Consider the following 21342-nt stretch of genomic DNA (forward strand, 5'->3'; position numbering starts at 1 on the left):
CTGACTGAGCCACCCAGGCACCCCAGAAAAGAAGAAAGATGTTAAGGTTGATAATCTAAGGAGGAACCTTAGAAAGAAGAGACACAGATGGTGAGTAAGCACATGAAAAGATGCTTAACAACATATGGCATTAGGGAACTGCAATTTAAAATAACAATGAGGTACTACCACACACATAATAGAATGGCCAAACGGTGAGGATGCGAAGCAGCAGGGACGCGCATTCATTGCCAGTGGGAATGCAAAATGGTACAGCCACTTTGAAAGACAGTTTGCATTTTCTTACACAAAGCCAAACATACTTTTACTATATGACCCAGCAGTCATGCTCTGTAGTATTTACCCAAATGAATTGAAGACGTGTGTCCGCATAAAACCTGCACGGCTTTTTCGTAACTGTCAGAACGTGGAAGAAACCAAGATGTCCTTCAGTAGGTGAATGGGTAAATAAACGATGGTACATCTAGACAATGGGATATTGCTACTGCTAAAAAGAAATGAGCTCTCAAGCCGTGAAAAGACATGGAGGAAACTTAAATGGCATATTGAAAAAGGCTACATACTATATGATTCCAACTACATGGCATTCTGGAAAAGGCAAAAGCTACGGAGATAGTCAAAACATTAATGGTCGCTAGGGACTCGTGGGGAGGGAGTTGGATAGGCAGAGCACAGAGGATTTTTTTCATTAACTTTTTTTTAATGTTTATTTATTTTTGAGAGAGAGACAGAGTGAGGCAGAGAGAGGGAGACACAGATTTTTAAAGTAGTGTAGCTATTCTGTATGATACTACAATGGGGACACCTGTCATTATGTATCTGTCCATAAAGTGTGGACTTTGGGTGATGATGTGTCAGTGTGGGTTCATGGATTGTAACATATGTACCATCTGGTGGGAGATGTTAATAGCAGAGGAAGTGAGGTTTGTGTGAGGACAGGTGTATATGGGAACTCTGTACTTTCCATTCAATTGTGCCGTGAACCTAAAATTTTAAAAAAAGGCAAAAAAATTGTGGTGCACCTCAACTCCCACAAATAATTTGAACTAAGGACAATATACAATAAATAAACCTAAGGGAAAATATTATTTTTTCCCATGATGGCATCAGAGCTTTTTTTTTTAAAAAAATAAACTTTTAGGGGCACCTGGGTGGCTCAGTTAGTTAAGTATCCAATTCTTGATTTTGGCTTAGGTCACGATCTCATGATTTGTGAGCTTAAGCCCTGCATCAGGCTCTGGGATTCTCTCTCTCTGCCTCTCCCCCACTCATGCTCTCTCTGTCAAAAGAAGTAAAGAAACTTAAAAAAATTCCCCCCCTTTATTTTGTGTGTGTGTGTGTGTGTGTGTGTGTGTGTGCCTGCCTTACTGGTGTCCTAGGAACATGCTCCGTGTTCCAAGGGGGTAGCTAGCACTGAATTGCCCGAACACACAGGCTGTAACTAAGGCCAGAACCAAGGAAGTCAGGAAGGAAGAATCCTTTGGTGGGGTGCTATCATGGTCAGGTTCACAAACAATAGAACACGTTCCTCATCAGGATTCCTGCCCATAAGGCCACTTTCTTGGCTGGGCTGCCCCTTCTCTCTGCCTGCATCCCTGCAGCTGCCACATCAGTGGATGGAAAGTTCTTACACGTGCCGTGTAGCTAGCCCAGTGGATGGATGGGTCACCTCAGGCCTCAGGTGCTTTACTCTTTCTAAAGCAGAACTGAAATTTCACCTGGGCAGTTAGTTCTAGTGACCACAGAACTTTCGTTTCCCTTTTGTTGTAAGGAGAAAGTTCTGAACACTACTATTTCACCATGAGTAACTGGGTACTGGGTGGGGACTTGATTCACACGTGTGGTTCCTAACCAGCAAAGCACTAGAATCACCTGGGGGAGCTTGGTATGAGGCAGAGGCTTAGGCTCCACCTGGATGGGTGAGCAGGGAGGGTCTGTAATTTCCTTTCTCTTTTTTCATTTTTAGTTTAGTTTTTCTTAAAGTGTTTATTATTTTGAAAGAGAGAGAGAGAGGGGGAGAGAGAGAGAGAGAGAGAGAGAGAGAGAGAATGAGTGGGGGAGGGGCAGAGAGAGAGAGAGGGAGAGAATCCCAAGCAGGCCCTGTGCTGTCAGCTCAGATCCCGTTGCGAGGCTTGATTCTATGAACTGTAAGATCATGACTTGAACCAAAATCAAGTATTGCACGCTCAACCGACTGAGCTACCCAGGCACCTCAATTTTAGTTTTTTTTTTTAAATGTAATCTCTATGCCCAATGTGGGGCTTGAACTCAGGACTCTGAGATCAAGAGTCGAATGCTCTACCTATGGAGCCAACCAGACACCCTTCATTTTTAGTTTTAAATCATTACTTTTTTTCGCCCAGTTTTATTGAGATATAATTGACATATAGCACTGTATAAGTTTAAGATATACAGCATAATGATCTGATTCATGTATACTGTGAAATGATTCCCACAGTAAGTTTAGTGAACAGTCTTTGTCTCACATAGATACAAACACATATATATTCTCCCTTGTGATGAGAACTCTTAGAATTTGCTCTCCTAACTTTCTTATATAGCATATATCAGTGTTAACTATAGTCATCCTGTTGTACATTACATCCCTGATGCTTATTTATCTTATAACTACCTTCCTCCTGTTTCCCTGAGCCCCTCTGTAACCTCAAATCTAATTTCTTTTTCTATTAGTTTGGTTTTTTCTTTTCTTTTGGTTCCACACATAAGTAAGATGATACAGTATTTGTTTTTCTTTGTCTGACTTATTTCACTTAGCATAATGCCCAGGTTGTTGCAAGTTGTAAGATTTCCTCATTTTTTAATGGCTGAATAATAAAGTGTTCCTCAAGGAATTCAGATGGCCTTCCAGGCTTGGGAACCACTGGTGCAGAGCACATAGCTCCTTCCCCCTTCGGCCCGAGCATATTCGGTCTCCTCTAAATTGGCCCCATATTTTCATGCCTCATTATCCTTGCTCACTTCTCTCTCTCGCTGCTCCCTGCCATAATATTTTTACATTCACTTTATTATGTCACTTATATGATATCATACTTGTTTCCATATTTCTTTCCCTGACCAGATGAGCTCCTCAAGGGCAGAGATCATGTCTCATTCATCTTTGAGTTTCCTGCATTCAAGGTTGCCATGTATAGCTGAGCAGGTTGTTCACTGCTCAAAAGAGCGGGGTGTCTACACATACTAATAAAGGTTTATTTATCTACTTATTTTTTGGAAACGTTTTTATTTATTTAAGTAATCTCTACACAACCTGAGATCAAGAGCCACAACCCAGAACTCTCACAATGCTGAGATCAAGAGCCACATGCTCTTCCAACTGAGCCAGCGAGGTAGTAAAAGTTTATCAAATGAACAAACAATCCAATCCCTTTAGACTCTGGGTCTTACCAGATCAAGTAAAGATGCAGTAACTTTCATCTCTATCACCTGAAAGTGGAAGCAAAATTTCAGAAATTAGTATTAATTCAATTCATTATATACGTGTGTGAGTAGCTATATACATTATATGTGCACGTAGGTATATGTGTAAACATACACATATATGGTAACTTCAGCTTTGTAGGCAGCACCGGACCAAGTTAAATAGGTGATTGGCAGACAATTCAGCTGGTTGCTATTCTTCTAATGACATTTAAATTTTTTTTTTTTTTTCAACGTTTATTTATTTTTGGGACAGAGAGAGACAGAGCATGAACGGGGGAGGGGCAGAGAGAGAGAGAGGGAGACACAGAATCGGAAACAGGCTCCAGGCTCTGAACCATCAGCCCAGAGCCCGACGCGGGGCTCGAACTCACGGACCGCGAGATCGTGACCTGGCTGAAGTCGGACGCTTAACCGACTGCGCCACCCAGGCGCCCCTCTAATGACATTTAAATGTGCGCAATACTGGGTTACAGCTGTGTGTGGGGGAGCTTGCATTTTGATTCCACTGATGTAGTAAACAATTCTGAGATTGTTCCATGTCTAAGATTTTTTTTTTTTTAGATTTCATTTTTAAGTACTCTCTACACCCACTGTGGGGCTCAAACTTACAACTCTGAGATCAAGAGTCACGTGTTGCACCAACTAGCCAGCCAGGCATCCCCCATGTCTAAGATTTTAAAATAAGGTCTTCTCTGGATTAATCTTTCTCCCCTTTTGCGGGGGGGGGGGGCGGTGTGCAGAAGAGGGGATAATTATAGGAGTTCCTTCTCATTGGCCTACATGGGTCCTGAGATGCACAAATAATGTGGGATAAGATAGTAGGATGTAAAACATACTCAACTATGTCCAAGCTCGGGAATCTTGTTTGGAAAGACCAATGCCCACTTTCAGGCACTGGTTAATTTGATTAGATTGAGATTGATTTGATTAGATTAATTAGATTAATTGATTAGATTATTTTGATTGAGGCATCGGGACCTCTGGAAGTCAAAAGAAGTTCAGAATTCTTTTTTTTTCTCCCCCAAATGGAAATATGAAGAATGCCTGAATCAGTGTGATACAAATGTGGTATATTTAAAATGTTTGGATTTAACAAATGACTATTTTTATCCCCCCAAATGTAGTTTTATAATGTTATTTACAAGTCATAATGAAGTTCTAAAGCAACATTAAATTTTTTTAACTTTTTTATTTATTTTTGAGAGACAGAGACAGAGCATGAATGGGGGAGGAGCAGAGAAAGAGGGAGACACAGAATCCAAAGCAGGTTCCAGGCTCCGAGCTGTCAGCACAGAGCCTGATGTGGGGCTGGAACCCATGAACTGTGAGATCACGAGCTGAGCTGAAGTCAGATGCTCAATTGACTGAGCCACCCAGGTGCCCAAAAGCAGTATTAATTCAAAGTAGGTTCTAAGTGACATGGCCCAGTATCAAGTGCAGTCCTTCAGCATAATACAGTGGCCCTGGTTAAATTCTTCTGTAGATGATGCGAAAAATCTGAGTTTGAGTCTTTGTCAATGTGAATTTAATCGACAAATTGAATTAAATGCCTCCCATCTCCTCCCCCAAACCATACTAGGTTTGCCTAGCATGAAAGACAGAACTTGGGCCCTATTTATTGAATTCATGAGAGCCGAGGGTGTCTAGTGTAGCGACTCTCACTGGGAATGAAATTACTGTGAAGGCATCACAAAGGGCATGTTGGGCAGAGAAGCATGAACTGGGTGACTAGAAGCCCTGACCATTCAAATATGCAAATTTTCTTGGTCTTCCCCTGGAATTGAGAAGGAAGGCGAACTTGTTTTGAATTCAGGCACAGTTGGGTAAGCACAGGATTGGTCTTAGAGAGTTATTTTGACTTTTGAACCCAAGTGCATTCTTGGGTAGCCTCCTCTTGAGTTGCATGTTACATACGGTGAATGGAATGTGCTGTGGCTATAGAATAGAGTTAATGAGGGCAGTTTTCCGGCAAATCAAGTCCTTGTTTATGCACATTCTTTCCTCCTTTGGATATGAAGTCATATGCTCTTCTGGGGTTCTAAGTCATACCGGAAGAGGTGGAGACACATGGCAACATCTGAGGCCAAGCAGGAGGAGAAAAGCCCTATAAAAGGTAGAATTTGTGGAACTGCAATCTTCAAGAGCCTCAGACTGAACCCTGATCCCGGTCTCAGGCTGACCCATGACCCTAGCCAAAGACAGTGATCAAGGGGAAGACCAGTTAAATTTATATTATGGGCCAATGGTCAGCAGACATCTTCTATAAATGGCCAGAAATAGCATTTTAGGCCTTTTTGGGCCGCACAGTCTTCATCTCCATTGCGGCCACTCAGCTCTGCCGTCGTAGCATGAAAGCAATCATAGTTAATTTGCAAGTGAATGAGTGTGGCTGTGTCCCAATACAATTACACACACACACACACACACACACACACATATATTTTAAAAGTTTATTTATTTTGAAAGAGAGAGTGCACGCGTGCATAGGTGTGTGCATGCACAAGTAGGAGAGGGCAGAGAGAGAATCCTAAGCAGGCTCCCTGCTGTCATCGGGAGCCCCACGCAGGGGTCCATCCTATGAACTGTGGGATCATGACCTGAGCCGAAATCAAGAGTTGGAGGCTCAACCGAGCCACCCAGGCTCCCCTAAAATTTTCTTTATAAAACAGGTGGCAGCATATATGGCTGACAGGCCATAATATACTAACCCTTACCCTGGAGCACCACAAACAGAAATCTGTGCATCCTCAAGAAATATCAAGTCTCAAATATAATTGGAGAGCACTCTTGATTCCATAAATGGGACTCCCTGTTTAAGTGAGCTTGAATCTCAAGTCTATTATTTACAAGTTGTGGGCCTTGGGAGAAAACACATAATACCTTTTCTCATCTCAGGCTCCTTATTTGTAATATGGAGATTGTAAAAGCTGCTCTGCCTCCCCCAGGATGATGATGACACTCAAATGAACTGTAATGCACCGACAGAAAGAAGCTCTCATTGGTACTATCATGGAAGTGCAGAAACACCTTATGAGTTAAAAACTGAAGCGCCTTAATGGAAGAGATGGTGACTATTCACCACCGAATCTTTAGCACCTGCCGCATGCTGGCCCTCAGAATAAATTTATTGACTTTAGAAACGAAATAGATAAAATATTTCCTTCTTTCAACTCAGTGTGGTGTTATTTGAATAGACTGGAGTAATCGAAGCTTGCAGAGAAACAGTGATTTGAAAATAGAACGTGAGCCATTTAATTTTTGGAGTTTAGCTACATTTGGGGAGTGTTTCTGGACCAACTTGCCTAAACAACTTCGGACTTGCAGAAAAGACTCCCATCAGGATATTACGTACACATTTCCAGCTCCACTCAGATATACTGGAAGTGTTCCATAATTGAGGGAGGGTTTTCCCTCAGGCCTTTAAAAATTTCTCATCAGTAATATCCTCACTGCAAGAGAATCCTGAGCCATCTGACCGAGCACCCCTGGGACAGTCACTTGTTTCAACACTGATCCCGTGGTTGGACGTGACCATGTGCACAGACTCCCCAGACTCACAATACTAGCTTGTTAAGCAAGTTGAGAGTTTGTTTGGTGTTTTACAGATGTGTCACTGCCCAAATAAAGGCTAAAGATAACAGTCTGAGTACTATTGATGCCAATAAAAAGAAAATGAACCCAAAACCTTAGTTATGTTGACTTATCCTAAGTCAAATGCAATAGTCTCATTTGCCTTTCCATTTTGAAGGCAGCATTGAACAGTTGAAAGAACAAGAGCTTTGGACTCAGCCAGACCTGAGTCAAAATTATGATGATAGCATGTTAGAGAACTGTGGCCTTGTATGGTTGACTTAATCTCAGTTGTAAGTCTCAAGGTTGTTGTGAAAGTAAGACAAGTCAATGGAAATGGAGGTACCTAGCACGGTGCTGGCTGGCACCCATTCTCGGGTAGGAGTGGAGGAAACTTCTGAGAGTTGGGAGTTGTTGTGGGCTGGGTGGCCTCCCCCACAGGAATCTACTACAGTGGCCTTCTTCCAGGGCTCTGCATTCTGCTCATCATAGTTAGGGTCAATGAGACCTCTCTTGGCTGAGAGTAGATGAAAACCATTTTGGATCAGGGTATGATGTGGGGGAAATGTTCTTGGACAACCTTGAAAGGAGAGACCAAAAGACTCAGGGGTAGGAAGAGAGGCCTAGGTGGCCAGACCCATCCCACAGAAAGGAGCCACCACCAGTGAATGACCAAGGATCTTTTTGTTCATTCCCTACAAACAGTTCCCTCCATTAGCTTGTATAATAAGGATTTATCTGCACTGAATGTAACGTAGATGCTTTTGGGAGCGACTTGAGAGTATGGTGTGCTGGTTGGGAGAGTAGGCTTTAGGATCAGGCTACCTGTTAGGCAGGTTACTTGGCATCTTTGAGTCTCAGCTTCCCTACCCCAGAAGATGAGAGTATTTATTCTCTACCCTCTGTGTCATTGCCTTATCTTGTGACTTCTGCCTTGTCATTGTGGCAGCTCACTCATGGTCTTCAAAGCTAGTCACTGAGGTCTCTGGGCAGAACTGTTCATTTCAGACACTCCAGAAGCTGCTGGCCAGCCTACCATTGCCTGCCTTTGGGTCAGGTGTAATCAGCATGGCCGGCAGGGAGACAGGGTGGATATGATCACATGAAGTAATCCAGAGGTGGCTGCTTAGCCAAGGACTGTGGACCGAGCCATTTCTCACCAGAGATTGTGGATGTGATGTGCATAATGATCTATGTTCAGGATGCAGAGATAAGACAGCGATCTTTAATGCCAGGTAGACAGTGGTAATGGCAACAAAGGAAGTGCTGATGAAAAGCTTTCCAAGTTCAAATGAGAAAGAATTTGCCTTCTAGCTAGGGGAGTATAGGAAAAGCTTCATGAAAGAAAAGGCCTGCAGAGCGTCTATTACCCTAGGTCAATTAGGGCTCATACCTGAACTTGAAAATGAGGGTCAGTCTCACCCAAACCTCATGACTGGGAAATTCAGGGAGTTCCTCCAGTGAACCCATCCCATCCCCCAGCCACAAGCATTGATTCAAGGATGGTGTGTGACAAAAGTCAAGCAAGCCAGGGACAGTGAGATCTACCAGGAAGCAGACGTGCCTCTTCTCTGCTGAATTTGAACATGGAAGTATGTGGCCTTAGAAGCCACTGTCAGTTATCTTACAGGCACAGGGGGAGAGACTTTTAAGTACAGAACCCTCTCTGAGGAAGTACAGCGGGGAGGGGAGGGGAAGAGAGAGAGAGAGAGAGAGAGCAACTGGGCCCTGGATGCATCATTTCGGGGAAAATATGGGGAGTTGAGGCATTAGTGAAAAATACAATTTGCTGGGAGCACTGGAGCAAGGATGTTCATATTGGAAAAGCAGATTAGAAAGAGATCACGGAAGGTCTTGGATGGGGAATAAGAGACTTTGTATAGCCTTTCCATAGGCAATCAGAAGCTATTGGGAGTATTTAAGTACTGTGCTATGAGTGGCGTTGTGGGTAAATAATCAGTAACGGGTGCAAAATAGATTGGAACAGAGAGAGGCTGCACATGGCGGGGATGATGGGGAGCTCACTATGATAATCTGAAGACCCGAATGGAGCTAATGCAGTGGGGCTGGCAAGAGGAGAGTGGGGGGGGGAATAAAAGCACGGAGTCAAGATTGTAGATGAAGATTTTTGTCACTAAGGCTGAGTGAATGAAGGAAGGAGGGTGCCTATACGCAAGTCAAGCCTGGAGGAGCCCCCGCCTCAAGTTCTTGGCTGGCTCCTTTTTTTTTTTTTTTTTTTTTTTTTTTAATTTTTAAATGTTTTTTTTATTTTTGAGAGAGAGACAGAGCGCAAGCAGGGAAGGGCAGAGAGAGAGGGAGACAGAACCCGAAGCAGGCTCCAGGCTCTGAGCCATCTGCACAGAGTCTGACGCGGGGCTCGAACTCACGAACTGTGAGATCGTGACCTGAGGCGAAGTCGGACGCTCAACCGACTGCACCACCCAGTTGCCCGCCCCCTCCCCTTTTTTTCTTGGCTTGCTCCTTTAGGCCAGTAGTTTATCACCATAAAAGATGGGTGTAAAAGATTAGACAACAGGTTAAATAAAAAATTTTCTTCAGGCACCATCCCACAATGCAAATGGAGCACGATGATGACATTTTACGACATTGAGAAGTAGCTTGTGGTGTTGACTCACAATCTGTACTGTTAGCAAACTTCAGGAGCTGTTTATACACAGTACTAGCAAACTAGTACTTTTGGAGGGGATAGCATAAAACATACACATCCATTTGTTGAGAGTTTGTACTTTTTTTCTAACTGGCTGTGTGACTCTGAGTAAATCACTCACCCTCTCTGAGCTACAGTTTCCTCGATTGTAAAAAGGGGAAGAATAGAGCTTCTTTCTGGGGTTCTGGTCCTCACCTCATGATGTCATAGGAAACCCCCTTGCCAGTTTCTAATAAATTTAAGATAATGAAATAAACAGTAAAATACATAAAAGTATTCAAAAATAAATAAATACAAGGTAAATAGGTTTCAATCTCTTTCCTATCTCTCTCCTGTCCTTTTTTTTTCTTTTCTGAGTATGCTTTCTGTTTGCAGCCTGCCCTTAAACAGATACTATTTGCATTTTTGCGTTGTCACAGCTTGGTGGTAGGTTTTCAGCTTCATGTAGATTTTATGGTTAAGGCAGTCTTCCAGATTCTGTTACCATCTGCATTACAGGATTGGGATGGCCTTTCTCTGCCCCGTATTTTAGAATGGTGGAATAACTAATACGCAGTCTTTTATTATGATGATTTGCTCGAAGAGCTAAAAGCTACTCCTGATTTATATGGGGCGCCTGGGTGGCTCAGTCGGTTGAGCGTCCGACTTTGGCTCAGGTCATGATCTTGCAGTTCGTGAGTTCCAGCCCTGTGCTGGGCTCTGCGCTGACGGCTTGGAGCCTGGAGCCTGCTTCAGATTCTAGGTCTCCCTCCCTCTCTTTCTCTCTCTGTCCTTCCCCCGCTCATACTCTCTCTCTCTCTCTCTCTCAGAAATAAACATTAAAAAAAAAATTCTAAAAAAGCTACTCCTGATCCATAATAGTGGGGAGGAGGGGGTGCTTCTCAGCAAAAGGCTGTGGGTATGACAAGCATTGTGAGTGGTATCTCTAGAGCAGGAGGGTGATATGGATGGCTAACGCAAGGGAAAGTGATGAGGGCCATAGAAGATGCATTGCTCAAGTCCCATGGCTAGGGGAGAGCCACTGTTAGGGATCTAGTGTCTTAGATCTATCAACAGCTCCCCATTTCCCCTGCACTACCATTTCTTCTGAATGTTTACTATGTGCTAAGTGTTTGTACTATTTCATTCAAGTCTTGAGATAACCCTAGGAGGTAGATAAGGCATTATTATTAAGCTCATTTGACAGGTAAGGAAATTGAAGCTTAGGTCATTTGTCTGAGGTCACGAAGACAGAGCTTAGTTAAGGGACAGAGCAAGAACTTGAATCCTGGCCTTTAGTGATTCTAGAGCCCATGGTTTTAACTGTTGTCCCAGATCGCCTGGGAAGCTCTCTCTTATCTTTTCTTTTATAGGCACTTGATTTATGTCACCCATCTGGAATGGGATGGAGTGAAAAAAGGGGATTTGGGAACTATTGTCTCTTCAAGATTACTCAGCTCTTTGATATCTCCCCTGGGAGCCACGTTGACTGTCAGCTAGAAGGTGCTGGAAAAAAATAGATTGCTCCAGGGTGTTCACTTGTATGCAATTTATTATTTCTAAAGATAAGGCTTAAAGAGACGTCTATATTGCATTCTATTTCTTCCAATGAATGAAAGCAGAAGGGCATCTGTTTCACATTTGGGACAGGCACCTGGTTCACTCTGGTTAGAAGAGAAAAATAAAGGGGCACCTGAGTGGCTCAGTTGGTTAAGCCTCTGACTTTGGCTCAGGGCACGATTTCACAGTTTGTGAGTTCGAGCCCCGCGTCGAGCTCTCTGCTGCCAGCCCACTGCCCGCTTCAGATCCTTTGTCTCTCTCTGCCCCTGCCCCTCTCGGTGCGTGCTCTCTCTCAAAAATAAATAAAATTTTAAAAAATGAGAGACAAAAAAAGAAATACTAAAACATAGTAATCCAGATAATTAATCCCTCTCTGGCTGGCTTGCCCACTGCTTTGAGTATGAGACTCAAAGACGATAATTTAAATTTGGGGCTGCCAAAAAAGGATGTACTTACGTTTGATTAATTGGGAAAGCTAAAGATCTCCCCAGGAGAGGGTTGGATTCCCTTCTGGGTCTAGACCTTCCGGGTTCTGGTCTGAAGCTTTGGGAAAGTGCTGAGGTTCTACCAGTCGGTGAACTGGAAGGGACATCATCTCATTTAATACTGCCCTTTACCTGTGGAAGGCACTGAAGTCTAGTGTGCTAAGTACCTGCCCAATGCCCCTCCAAGACCGGCTCTCCACCCTTTCCCGACCTGCGCTTTGTCCTGGGAGGCAGGCCTGTGTGCACTGCTTTGGTGGCTTTCCTTATTCTCTGGTTTCCAGTTTGATCAAGCCGGAGGGAAGCACGCACAGCAGAGCAGAAGTCAGGGGAGAGCGACCGCTTCTCCCTTGCTCCTTCAAGGCCTAGGTGGAATAAGGGCTCCTTGTAGTGATGAGCCCTGAGACACCACACGATCCGTCTTGCGCACATGTCTTTGTAAGTAGCTGCATTCTGACGCTGGAGTCAAATCGCCCAGTTTGGACGGTGCCATCTGTTTCCTGCGGGGACCTTGACTGATACACCCAGAAAGGTTGAATGACTTGTCCAAGGTCTCAGGAGGATGTGGCCACATACCAGGCTGTGCTAATGAGAAGAGATAACGCTGGCATACTTTACTGTTTATGAAGAATTTTCATCACCAGAATCTCGGGTGCAGGAAAAGCTTTCCACTTAGAGATTAGAAAAGTGAATCTTAGGGAAGAGGAGCAGTTGGCCACGGCTGATGAGCGACAGAGCTATCCTCAAACCCAAGGCATGGGCTGTGCCCGTCCCACCCCATGGCCACGTCCAAGTCAGGCCAAACTTCTGATCGTTTACTGGCACTACTCCGGTGTGGAGCGTCGGGAGAGCATGGGCCCCAGAGTTCCGTCTTCCAGGCCCAGAGCTAATGATGCTCCCTGCACAAGCCAGCGACCATGCGAAGAAAGTGATAACACCTCTATTTTACACATGAGGAAAGTGACGCTCAGAAGGCTGAACATCTTATCCAAAGTCACGCAGCTGGGAAGTACCTGGAACTTGAACCGGAGCCCGTCTGCCCGCCCTTTCTGCTGCCCCGAGCTGTCTTTGTGTGCACAGGTGTGGATTTCTGAAGTTACTGTAGGCTGCAGACCCTGCACATCCTTTGTATTTTCTCTCATCAAACCAGTCTCAGCCTGGCCTTTATACTAACTCTGGGACCTTGGCCTGGCTCTCCTATTGGGAAGCCAAGGAGGCTTTTGTGGATAAAACATGACAGAAAATGGACTGTAGCTGATTAAGATCAAGAGATAACATGGGAAGGCCAGGCAGGCCCTTTGTCTGAGTTAGCCTGGGAAAAATGCAGCCAGGGTCAGAACCACCTCCTGTTCCTACTGAGGGGATAGCGGTGCCAGAGGGTGATTTTCAGCTTTGATGGGCATCTCAGTTAGCAGGGCTGAAGGGTCCATCTGATCTATCATCTTGGTAACAAGATTCCCCTGGGCCCACTAACTTTCATGACATAAAAGCAGAGTAGGGGGCTGTTGTTGGCTGAGCATTGACCTGGGGTCACCCACTCTCTGTTTGGCCTCGAGGACTCACTCCCCCAGTTTGGGCCTCGGTTTTCTTATCTGAAATATGGACGAGATGGGTGACTCCAGAGGCCACCTATCTTCCCAGTCTGTCGTTTATGAGTCTGGGGGTCTGGGGAAGTATGTGAGCCTTTCAAGACCTCCCCACTTGCTGACACCCCTCCCATCCCTTAGCAGGATATCAGGGTTGTACTGTTGGTGGATTTGCATCAGTCAGTTCACATTTTCTTCCCTATTTACTCACATCCATGAACAGCTGGCCGAGACCAGGCAGTGGTTGCAGAGGGGGTTGCAGAGGGGGTGGGACTATCTGCATAGCATTTGTGCCTGCCACCACCCCTTGAATGGCGGTTAGCAGATTTGGGAAGTATTCTAGGTTATGTGCTGCTCCAACCTCCCCTTACTTTACGACAGTGACGAGCAGCGCCTGGGATGCTAAGTGACTTGCCCAGGATGCCCGTGACCCGGGGGCCGCCACCCTCCCGGAACACTGTGCTCTTGCCGCCAAAGAAGACTCACCGTGCTTGGTGAGGGTCTCCGAAGACGACTGCTTTGAGGATAAAACAGAAATAATAAACCTACAGTGTAGAGAGAAACACCATGGAAAGCGTAGACAACTAAAACGACGAAGAGGAGAAAGGTCACGTGATGCCACGCTGTTTTGGCTGAAGCAGAGCAGCGCTCTTACGGAATGCGCTGGAACCTGGCTTAAAACCCAGCAGTGACTGAACTTCTTGTTCTTATTGGCAGGTTCAAGGGGTAGCGGCTGCTGTGTTTTCTGTTCGGGGAGGGCCCTTGGCCAGAGTTGCCGAGTACTCAGCGCAAGCCAGGTGATGAAGCAACTGGCAGGACCCGGAGAGAGGGAGAGCGTTTCTCCCGGCCGAATGAGGAAATGGGTTCCATGGTGGTACGGTCTGGGGATGGGGTGGTCCCTGAGACAGGTGGGTAAATCTATGGGGACATTTGCTCCGTGGGAAGGCTTGCTGGCCTCTCGTGCCCCCCTGTACAGCTTTGTTCTCTTTCCGTGCGTCCTAAGAAAGAGCTGCTCTCGGACGCGTTTTGGCACCGACGCCTGCGCCTCCCACAGCCGATTAGAAAAATTCTTTTCAAAACTTAAGGCATAGGATTTTAGAGTGCCAGGTCTAAGGACCTTAGAGCTCAGCTAGTCACATCCGGTTATTTCACACTTGAGGAAACTGAGGTTCTGGGATGAAAGTTGGCTCACTGAATGCCACGTGGTAAGATACTGGCAGTGCTAAGCCTCGGACGTAGGCTTTCGGATTCCACTTGGTGTGATCTCAGGCTAGACAAACGGTACACGTGTTCTCAGCCAGCCTGGGATGGTACAAGGGAGTCAGTGCTTCTAAATGGGTAACTGGTAGCCTTAATCCCATATACGTAATAATGAGCTGAAATGTACTGAGATCTTATGTGCAAGCAGTTTTACACGATCTCGTGTAACGTCACTTGACCTGTGAAGGAGGTGTTATTATTGCAGGTGTTTTACATAAGGAAACTGAGGCCTAAAGTGATGTAACTTGCCAGAATTCACACAGCCAGCGGGTAGCCGAGCGAGGATGTAAGTCTGAGGCTGAACCTTGTTGTCAGGTCATTAGATGAACAGAAAATAGTCTTGTAAAATTTGTTCTGGAGTGAGACATAAGTTTTAGGCATCTTTTCCCTTTCATATTTGAATTTTTATTTATCTATTTTTTAAGCATTTATTTATTATTATTTTTTTTATAAAAAATTTTTTTTTCAACGTTTATTTATTTTTGGGACAGAGAGAGAGCATGAACGGGGGAGGGGCAGAGAGAGAGGGAGACACAGAATCGGAAACAGGCTCCAGGCTCTGAGCCATCAGCCCAGAGCCTGACGCGGGGCTCGAACCCACGGACCGCGAGATCATGACCTGGCTGAAGTTGGACGCTTAACCGACTGCGCCACCCAGGCGCCCCATAAAATTTTTTTTAACGTTTATTTATTTTTGAGACAGAGAGAGACAGAGCATGAACAGGGGAGGGGCAGAGAGAGAGGGAGACACAGAATCTGAAACAGGCTCCAGGCTCTGGGCAGTCAGCACAGAGCCCGACACGGGGCTCGAACTCATGGACCGTGAGATCATGACCTGAGCCAAGTCGGACGCTTAACCGACCGAGCCACCCAGGCGCCCCTAAACGTTTATTTTTGAGCGAGAGAGACAGAGTGTAAGCAGGGGAGGGGCAGAGAGAGAGGGAGACACAGAATCTGAAGCAGGTTCCAGGCTCTGAGCTGTCAGCCCAGAACCTGATGTGGGTCTGGAACCCATGAGCTGTGAGATTATGACCTGAGCCGATGTTGGAGGCTCAACTGACTGAGCCACCCAGGTGCCCCTATTTGAAATTTTTCTAACAATTAAAAAAATTGAGGGGTGCCTGGCTGGCTGAGTCGGTAGAGCATGTGACTTGATTTCAGGGTGGTGAGTTCAAGCCTCACAATGGGTGTAGAACTTATTTAAAGAAAACCTGACACATAGTTCACACTTGAATGTTTTATGTAAATTCATATAGGACTGAACTTAGTGTTTTGATTTCTTTTTAGATTTTATTTTTTTAAGTAATCTCTACACCCAATGTGGGGCTCAAACTCACAACCCCAAGATCAAGAGTCAAGCTCCAACGACTGAGCCAGACAGGCGCCTTAGTGGTTTAAAGCAGAAGTTCTCAAGCTCTAGTGGGCATAAGAATCACCTGGAGAGTTTCTGAAAAACCCAAGCTGCTGGCCTTTCCCCCAGAGTTTCTAATACCTCAGGTCTGGTGTGGGGCCTGAGAATTTGCATTTTTAAGTTCCCAGGGGCTGCTGGTGCTGCTGATCTAGGGACCTCACAGAGAATCACTGACTTAAAGGACTCATGCAAAAACTTTGTGTCTGCTGAATTTTCTTGCATCAGGTCTCATTTTCCACGTTAAGTATACCTCTCCGTGAAAAGAGCTTGTCAGGAAGGGAAACAATGTTATCACTTGATTGCCTAACTACCATTTCAAAAGGGCTGCAGAAGGGCCTTCAGTTAGGACGAATTGTCTAGCAGGCTAAAGACTTGGGCTGAAAAACACCAGCAGGAATTAATAGATCCCAGCCACATCTTCTGCTCCTGCCCTACTCTCAAGATAGAGGATTCTGGGGGGACAAAGGGAGAATGGCTGAGCTGAGGTCACATGTCTATTCCTGAGCCAATCACCGTGGCCAGGAAAATGTGATGCTCTGATTGGCCAAACCTGAGTCACATGCCGACTCCTAAATCAGGAAGTGAAATGAACTCCTGGAAATAATTCCACTGGGGTGCAGACCCTGTGGATGTGAGTGGTCCCTCTAGAGGAAGCCTGGGGATGAGGAACATCAGAAAAAAGGGTAAAGTGGAGGCCAGGTGGCAAAAACACACATGCCCACCTTTCTAGTTGCTAAGCAACCTTTTACATTTTAGTTCTGGTTATGCTTATTTCCCACAAAGTTCTCCTAGCACAAGAGCTGACCTCTCTGTAGATGAAAGAGGGCCAAACCCAGGGGGTCTTGAGTGAAGTGGAAAGATCTGGGCTGGAGATTTGGGTTGTAGTTTTTTCTGCTGTGAACTTCCTTCCCCTCTGTGAGTCTGTGTTTTCTTCAGCTATAAGATGAGGAGACTGGCGAGGATCTCAGTGGGCCCTTGCAATTCTAATTAGGGTTGTGGTTCTGGGCAGTGTCACAGGCAGCAGGGCCCTCCCAGTGCCTTTCACATGATATCTCAGAAATGAAGGCAGCTTTTTCTAAACATGGGAGGTACCTGACACAGAATGACCTGGCTTACTGGAAAAAGCCTTGGATAGACTTGGCATCAGATAGACCTTTTTTTTTTTTTTTTAATTATATTTATTTATTTTTGAGAGCAAGAGAGCATGCACACGTGACCGGAAGAGGGGCAGAGAGAGGGAGACAGAGGATCTGAACCAGGCTCTGCGCTGACAGCAGACAGCCCCGTGTGGGGCTGGAACTTACAAACCCTGAGATCATGACCTGAGCCGAAGTCGGATCCTTAACTGACTGAGCCGCCCAGGCGCTCCTCAGAGAGACTTGATTCCTGTGTGACCCAGGTGAGTTAGAGTAGCCCCTCTGAACCTCCCTATAGAAAGTGGAGTTAATGGTAATCCACACTTGGTCTCAAAGGTTGTTGCGGCTGAGAAGATGCATGTGAAAGTGCTTTGTAAACCTTCGAGCGTGGTGCAGATGGCGGGCCCACCGACCCAGGGCTCTTGCCTCCCAGGCCGGCATGCTTGAGGGACTCAGCGCTCCTGAGTGAAGGCTAACGCTCACATTCAGTGGGCACCAGCCCTTCCACAAGGCACGTCTGATACTTGCAGAGGACTTATACTTGCTATTTATACTTGCTATTCTGCCCACGAGTGTCCCATCGGGTGGTAAATTCGGGCCACTGGAAGCCTCCCCTAATGACTCTACCCAAGTAATCCCCACCACCCACCCGTTTCCTTCTCTCTCTCTGCCTCCATTTGTTTCCTTCACAGCGTGTATTGCAATTCCTATTTATCACTGTGGTCATTTAGCTGCGTATTGCCTTAGCCCCACGACACTGTAAGCTCAGGACAGCAGGGAAAGTACCTTCCTGTTGTATGCCCAGCATGTATGTACTCAATCAGTACTTTTTTTTTTTTAATTTTTAAATGTTTTTGTTTTATTTTTGGGAGAGAGACAGAGCTAGTGGGAGAGGGGCAGAGAGAGAGAGGGAGACACGGAATTGGAAGCAGGCTCCAGGCTCTGAGCTGTCAGCACAGAGCCTGACGCGGGGCTCGAACTCACGAACCGTGAGATCATGACCTGAGCCGAAGTCGGAGGCTTAACTGATGGAGCCACCCAGGCGCCCCTATTTCTTGAATCAAAGAACGAATGCAAAAAGTTAGAGGCCTGTCCCTGTGACTTCTTTGGATTTTCCTCAAAGGTGCCATCCTGTGAACCAGTAGCTCTCGGCACCTTGTGTGAGCCAGGAATGGCGAGAAATGCTGGCGGTGCCGGGGTCTTCCCAGACTGGTAGGGAGCGGGCTGCCCTGCCCCTGTCCCTTGACCTTGAGCATGCATGCCCTTGCCTTCCCACATATCCATGGGGACCCGTGTCTGGGCCCTAAAGCTCTCCTGAAATGATTTTCAGAAAAGGTTCTGATGAAGTCAGGTACACTGGTGAAGGAGAACACTCTTTTTCATAGCGAACAATAAACCACGACACTTGAGATGACAAGGATTTTTGTGATACTTCCCGCAGGACTATGTATTTTGTAGGGCCTAGTGCAAAATGCAAATATGGGCTTTTAAAAAATTTATTAAGAATGTTGAGATTGTGACAACAGAGCATTAAACCAAGTGCAAGGACGTCCCCCTACCCCCGCCTTTTTTTTTTTCTAAAGTAGGCTTCGCATCCAGCACAGAGCCCAGTGCAGGGCTTGAACTCATGACCCTGAGATCAAGACCTGAGCCAAGGTGCTTAACTGACTGAGCCCCCCCAGGGGCCCCATGCCAGGACCCTCCTAAGTGAGAGTTGCACACCCATGAGCCGGACCCTGCTTACTGCCTTCAGAGTCTAGTGAGGAGATGAGTTTGGATTCTCCAGGCTGGCCTGCTGTTTGTGGACACTGTGGCTTCCAAAGACCCTTTTTCCATCAGCTCAAGAATGATACTGATTCCAGACAGGACTCTCAGCAGCCAGGATACGCCACTCGCCCAAGAAGCTGCCGCTGCTTCTTACCCCCAGATTTACCCCCAGACTCCGTGGTTTCCAGCTAAGCCACTTGACTCAGAGCAGAGCCAAATTTATTTATTTATTTTTTTATCTAGTAGCTTAAGGAAGCAGGAAAGTTGTTTTTGAAAAACTCCCTAGAAGGTAAACATGATGAATGATGACATTCTTTCATTGTTTACAGCAACACACTGGCATGGAGGGGGTTCGCGTTGCCACCACAAGCTGCTGTTTACCTGTCCTCCGCACACCGCACGCCTACAGCAAGCAAGTGACACAGCCTCCTTCCGGGGCCCCACCTTCAGGAATGTGGCCTTATTTTAGAGGAGGGGAGAGGTGGGGAGAGGATGGGCGAGGGCAGGCTTAGGTGGAATGGGAGGGGATACTGGCTTATGTTTCCTGAAAGCCACCGAGGGAAACTCAAAACTATATACATCAAATTATCCAATCAATATATATTTTAAATAAATGAACATAGTTGTGTATTCAGTTGATTTTATTTCAGAACAGGTAATACATTCTTATGGTTCAAAACTCCAAAGTTACAAGAAGGTTTATGGTGAAAAATCTTCTCGGCTCCCCTGCCCCTTCGGGTAGACATTACAATTCGTGGGGTTTTGTTTTTTGGGTTTTTTTTTTTTTTTTTTGCACCCCGGTAGAAATACTGTTTGCATAAATGAGCACATATGAACACACCCTCCCACCCTGTTTTTTTTTTTCCCCCTCCCCACTGATCACACACTTTAACACTGTCCTGTACTTTGCTTTATTCACTAAGGATTATATCCAGGAAATCTTTCTGCCTCAGTTCACAAAGAGCTTCCTTGTTCTTTTCTAAGTATGCATAGTATCTTCATTGTGTAACTGTGTTGTAATTTATTTAACCACGTGGACGTTTAGGCTCCTCCAGGCTTTTGTTATTACAAACAGGGTGTAATAAGCGATTTTGACCAGTGTGGTTCAGAGTTTCTCTTGGTTCCGTTGGGGAAAATGGAAGTCAGATTCACCCTCCCAATTTCTTTTTCGGTCAGAGTCGAGGGCATGTGCATTTCCAGATCTAATGGAGTGGAATGGATACCACCATTCAACCTTCTGTGAATTTCCACAAGTATTTATTGAGTGCCCACTTTGTGCTAACACTCTTGCAAAACACTCGGGATACTCCAGTGCCATGACAGTCCCTGCTCTTCTGGGGAGACAGTCTGGTTAGGGGCTGAGGGAGGAGACCTATGATCAATCAACAAGAAGCCCAAATGAGGCACCTGGGTGGCTCAGTTGGTTGAGCATCTGACTTCGGCTCAGGTCATGATCTCACGGTTCGTGGGTTCGAGCCACGCATCAGGCTCTGTGCTGACAGCGCGAAGCCTGCATGGGACTCTCTGTCTCCCTCTCTCCCTGCCCGTTCCCTACCCATGCTCGCTCTCTCTCAAAAATAAATAAATAAACACTAAAAAAAAATACCTCAAGTGCTGTGATGGGGTGTGTGTGGAGGGCACCACTTAAATGGGGACTAGGAACAGCCTCTCTTGGATCATTGAGCTGTACTTGGGGGGATGGTACCAGGCGAGATTAAAAATTAAGCCTCAGACTTCGAATTTCTGTGGTTTGTACAGCTCTTTCAGACTTTCCCCATCGTTTGGCTGGTTGCCTAAGTAGTAGGGATTACTCTCGTAGGGCGGAGAGGTTTGGAGACATTTTCTTGTTTTCTCTCTCTTCTGTTTTTGCAAAAGAGAAAATCGTCTTCACCTAGCCGCTCCACGGGAGGGTTACCCTTTGCGCCGTCTGAAGAGGTCAGCCCACAGAGCAGCAGTGGAGGCCAGATCTGGAGAGGCCTCAGCCTTTGTAACTCAGGCCACCTGAGCTAGAGTTCTCATCCAGTCCAAGTGGCCCACAGTCCGCAGAAATGGAGTCTTGTGGTGGCGGCCGCTCGGCTGGGAGGATCCAGATGGTTCTTCAGGCTCACCCCCGTCAGCCTTCTGATTTGGATGCTCCCGGAGCTGGGAGCACTGAAGTGAAGGAAGTATTAACGGGTAGCAAATGTTGATGGGGATCCTGGGCACGGAAGCTGGCGATCTTTCCTTCGTTCGAGGATGATACTGAACACTTTGAGCTGGCCGTCCGGCACCAGCCCTGGCTAATCTGGCTGCTGTGCTGAATGGGTGCTTCTCTCCCACCCCCTGTCCTGACCCACACTCTCCTGCATCCTGTCCATCAGCAAGGCAGGCAATTCCTTACTGTTCTTGCCCCTTAAATCCTTCCCAACCTTCAAGTCCCAGCCATGAAGCCCCCCACCTCCCTGGTAGCCTGCTTTAAAGCCTTCAGGGCAGGTCACGCATT

General features: G+C 46.0%; 1 long non-coding RNA gene across 1 annotated transcript in view; it reads left to right on the forward strand.

Moving 5' to 3' along the window:
• The window catches only part of LOC123601678, a 65003-nt gene extending 45513 nt beyond the window's left edge, over nucleotides 1-19490 (forward strand). The window contains exon 6 of the long non-coding RNA XR_006714235.1: nucleotides 19190-19490. This is a non-coding gene — a long non-coding RNA (uncharacterized LOC123601678). The remainder of the gene's footprint in view (nucleotides 1-19189) is intronic.
• Nucleotides 19491-21342: the final 1852 nt, after the last annotated feature.

Source organism: Leopardus geoffroyi, chromosome D1, assembly GCF_018350155.1.
Source record: "Leopardus geoffroyi isolate Oge1 chromosome D1, O.geoffroyi_Oge1_pat1.0, whole genome shotgun sequence".
Lineage (NCBI taxonomy): Eukaryota > Metazoa > Chordata > Mammalia > Carnivora > Felidae > Leopardus > Leopardus geoffroyi.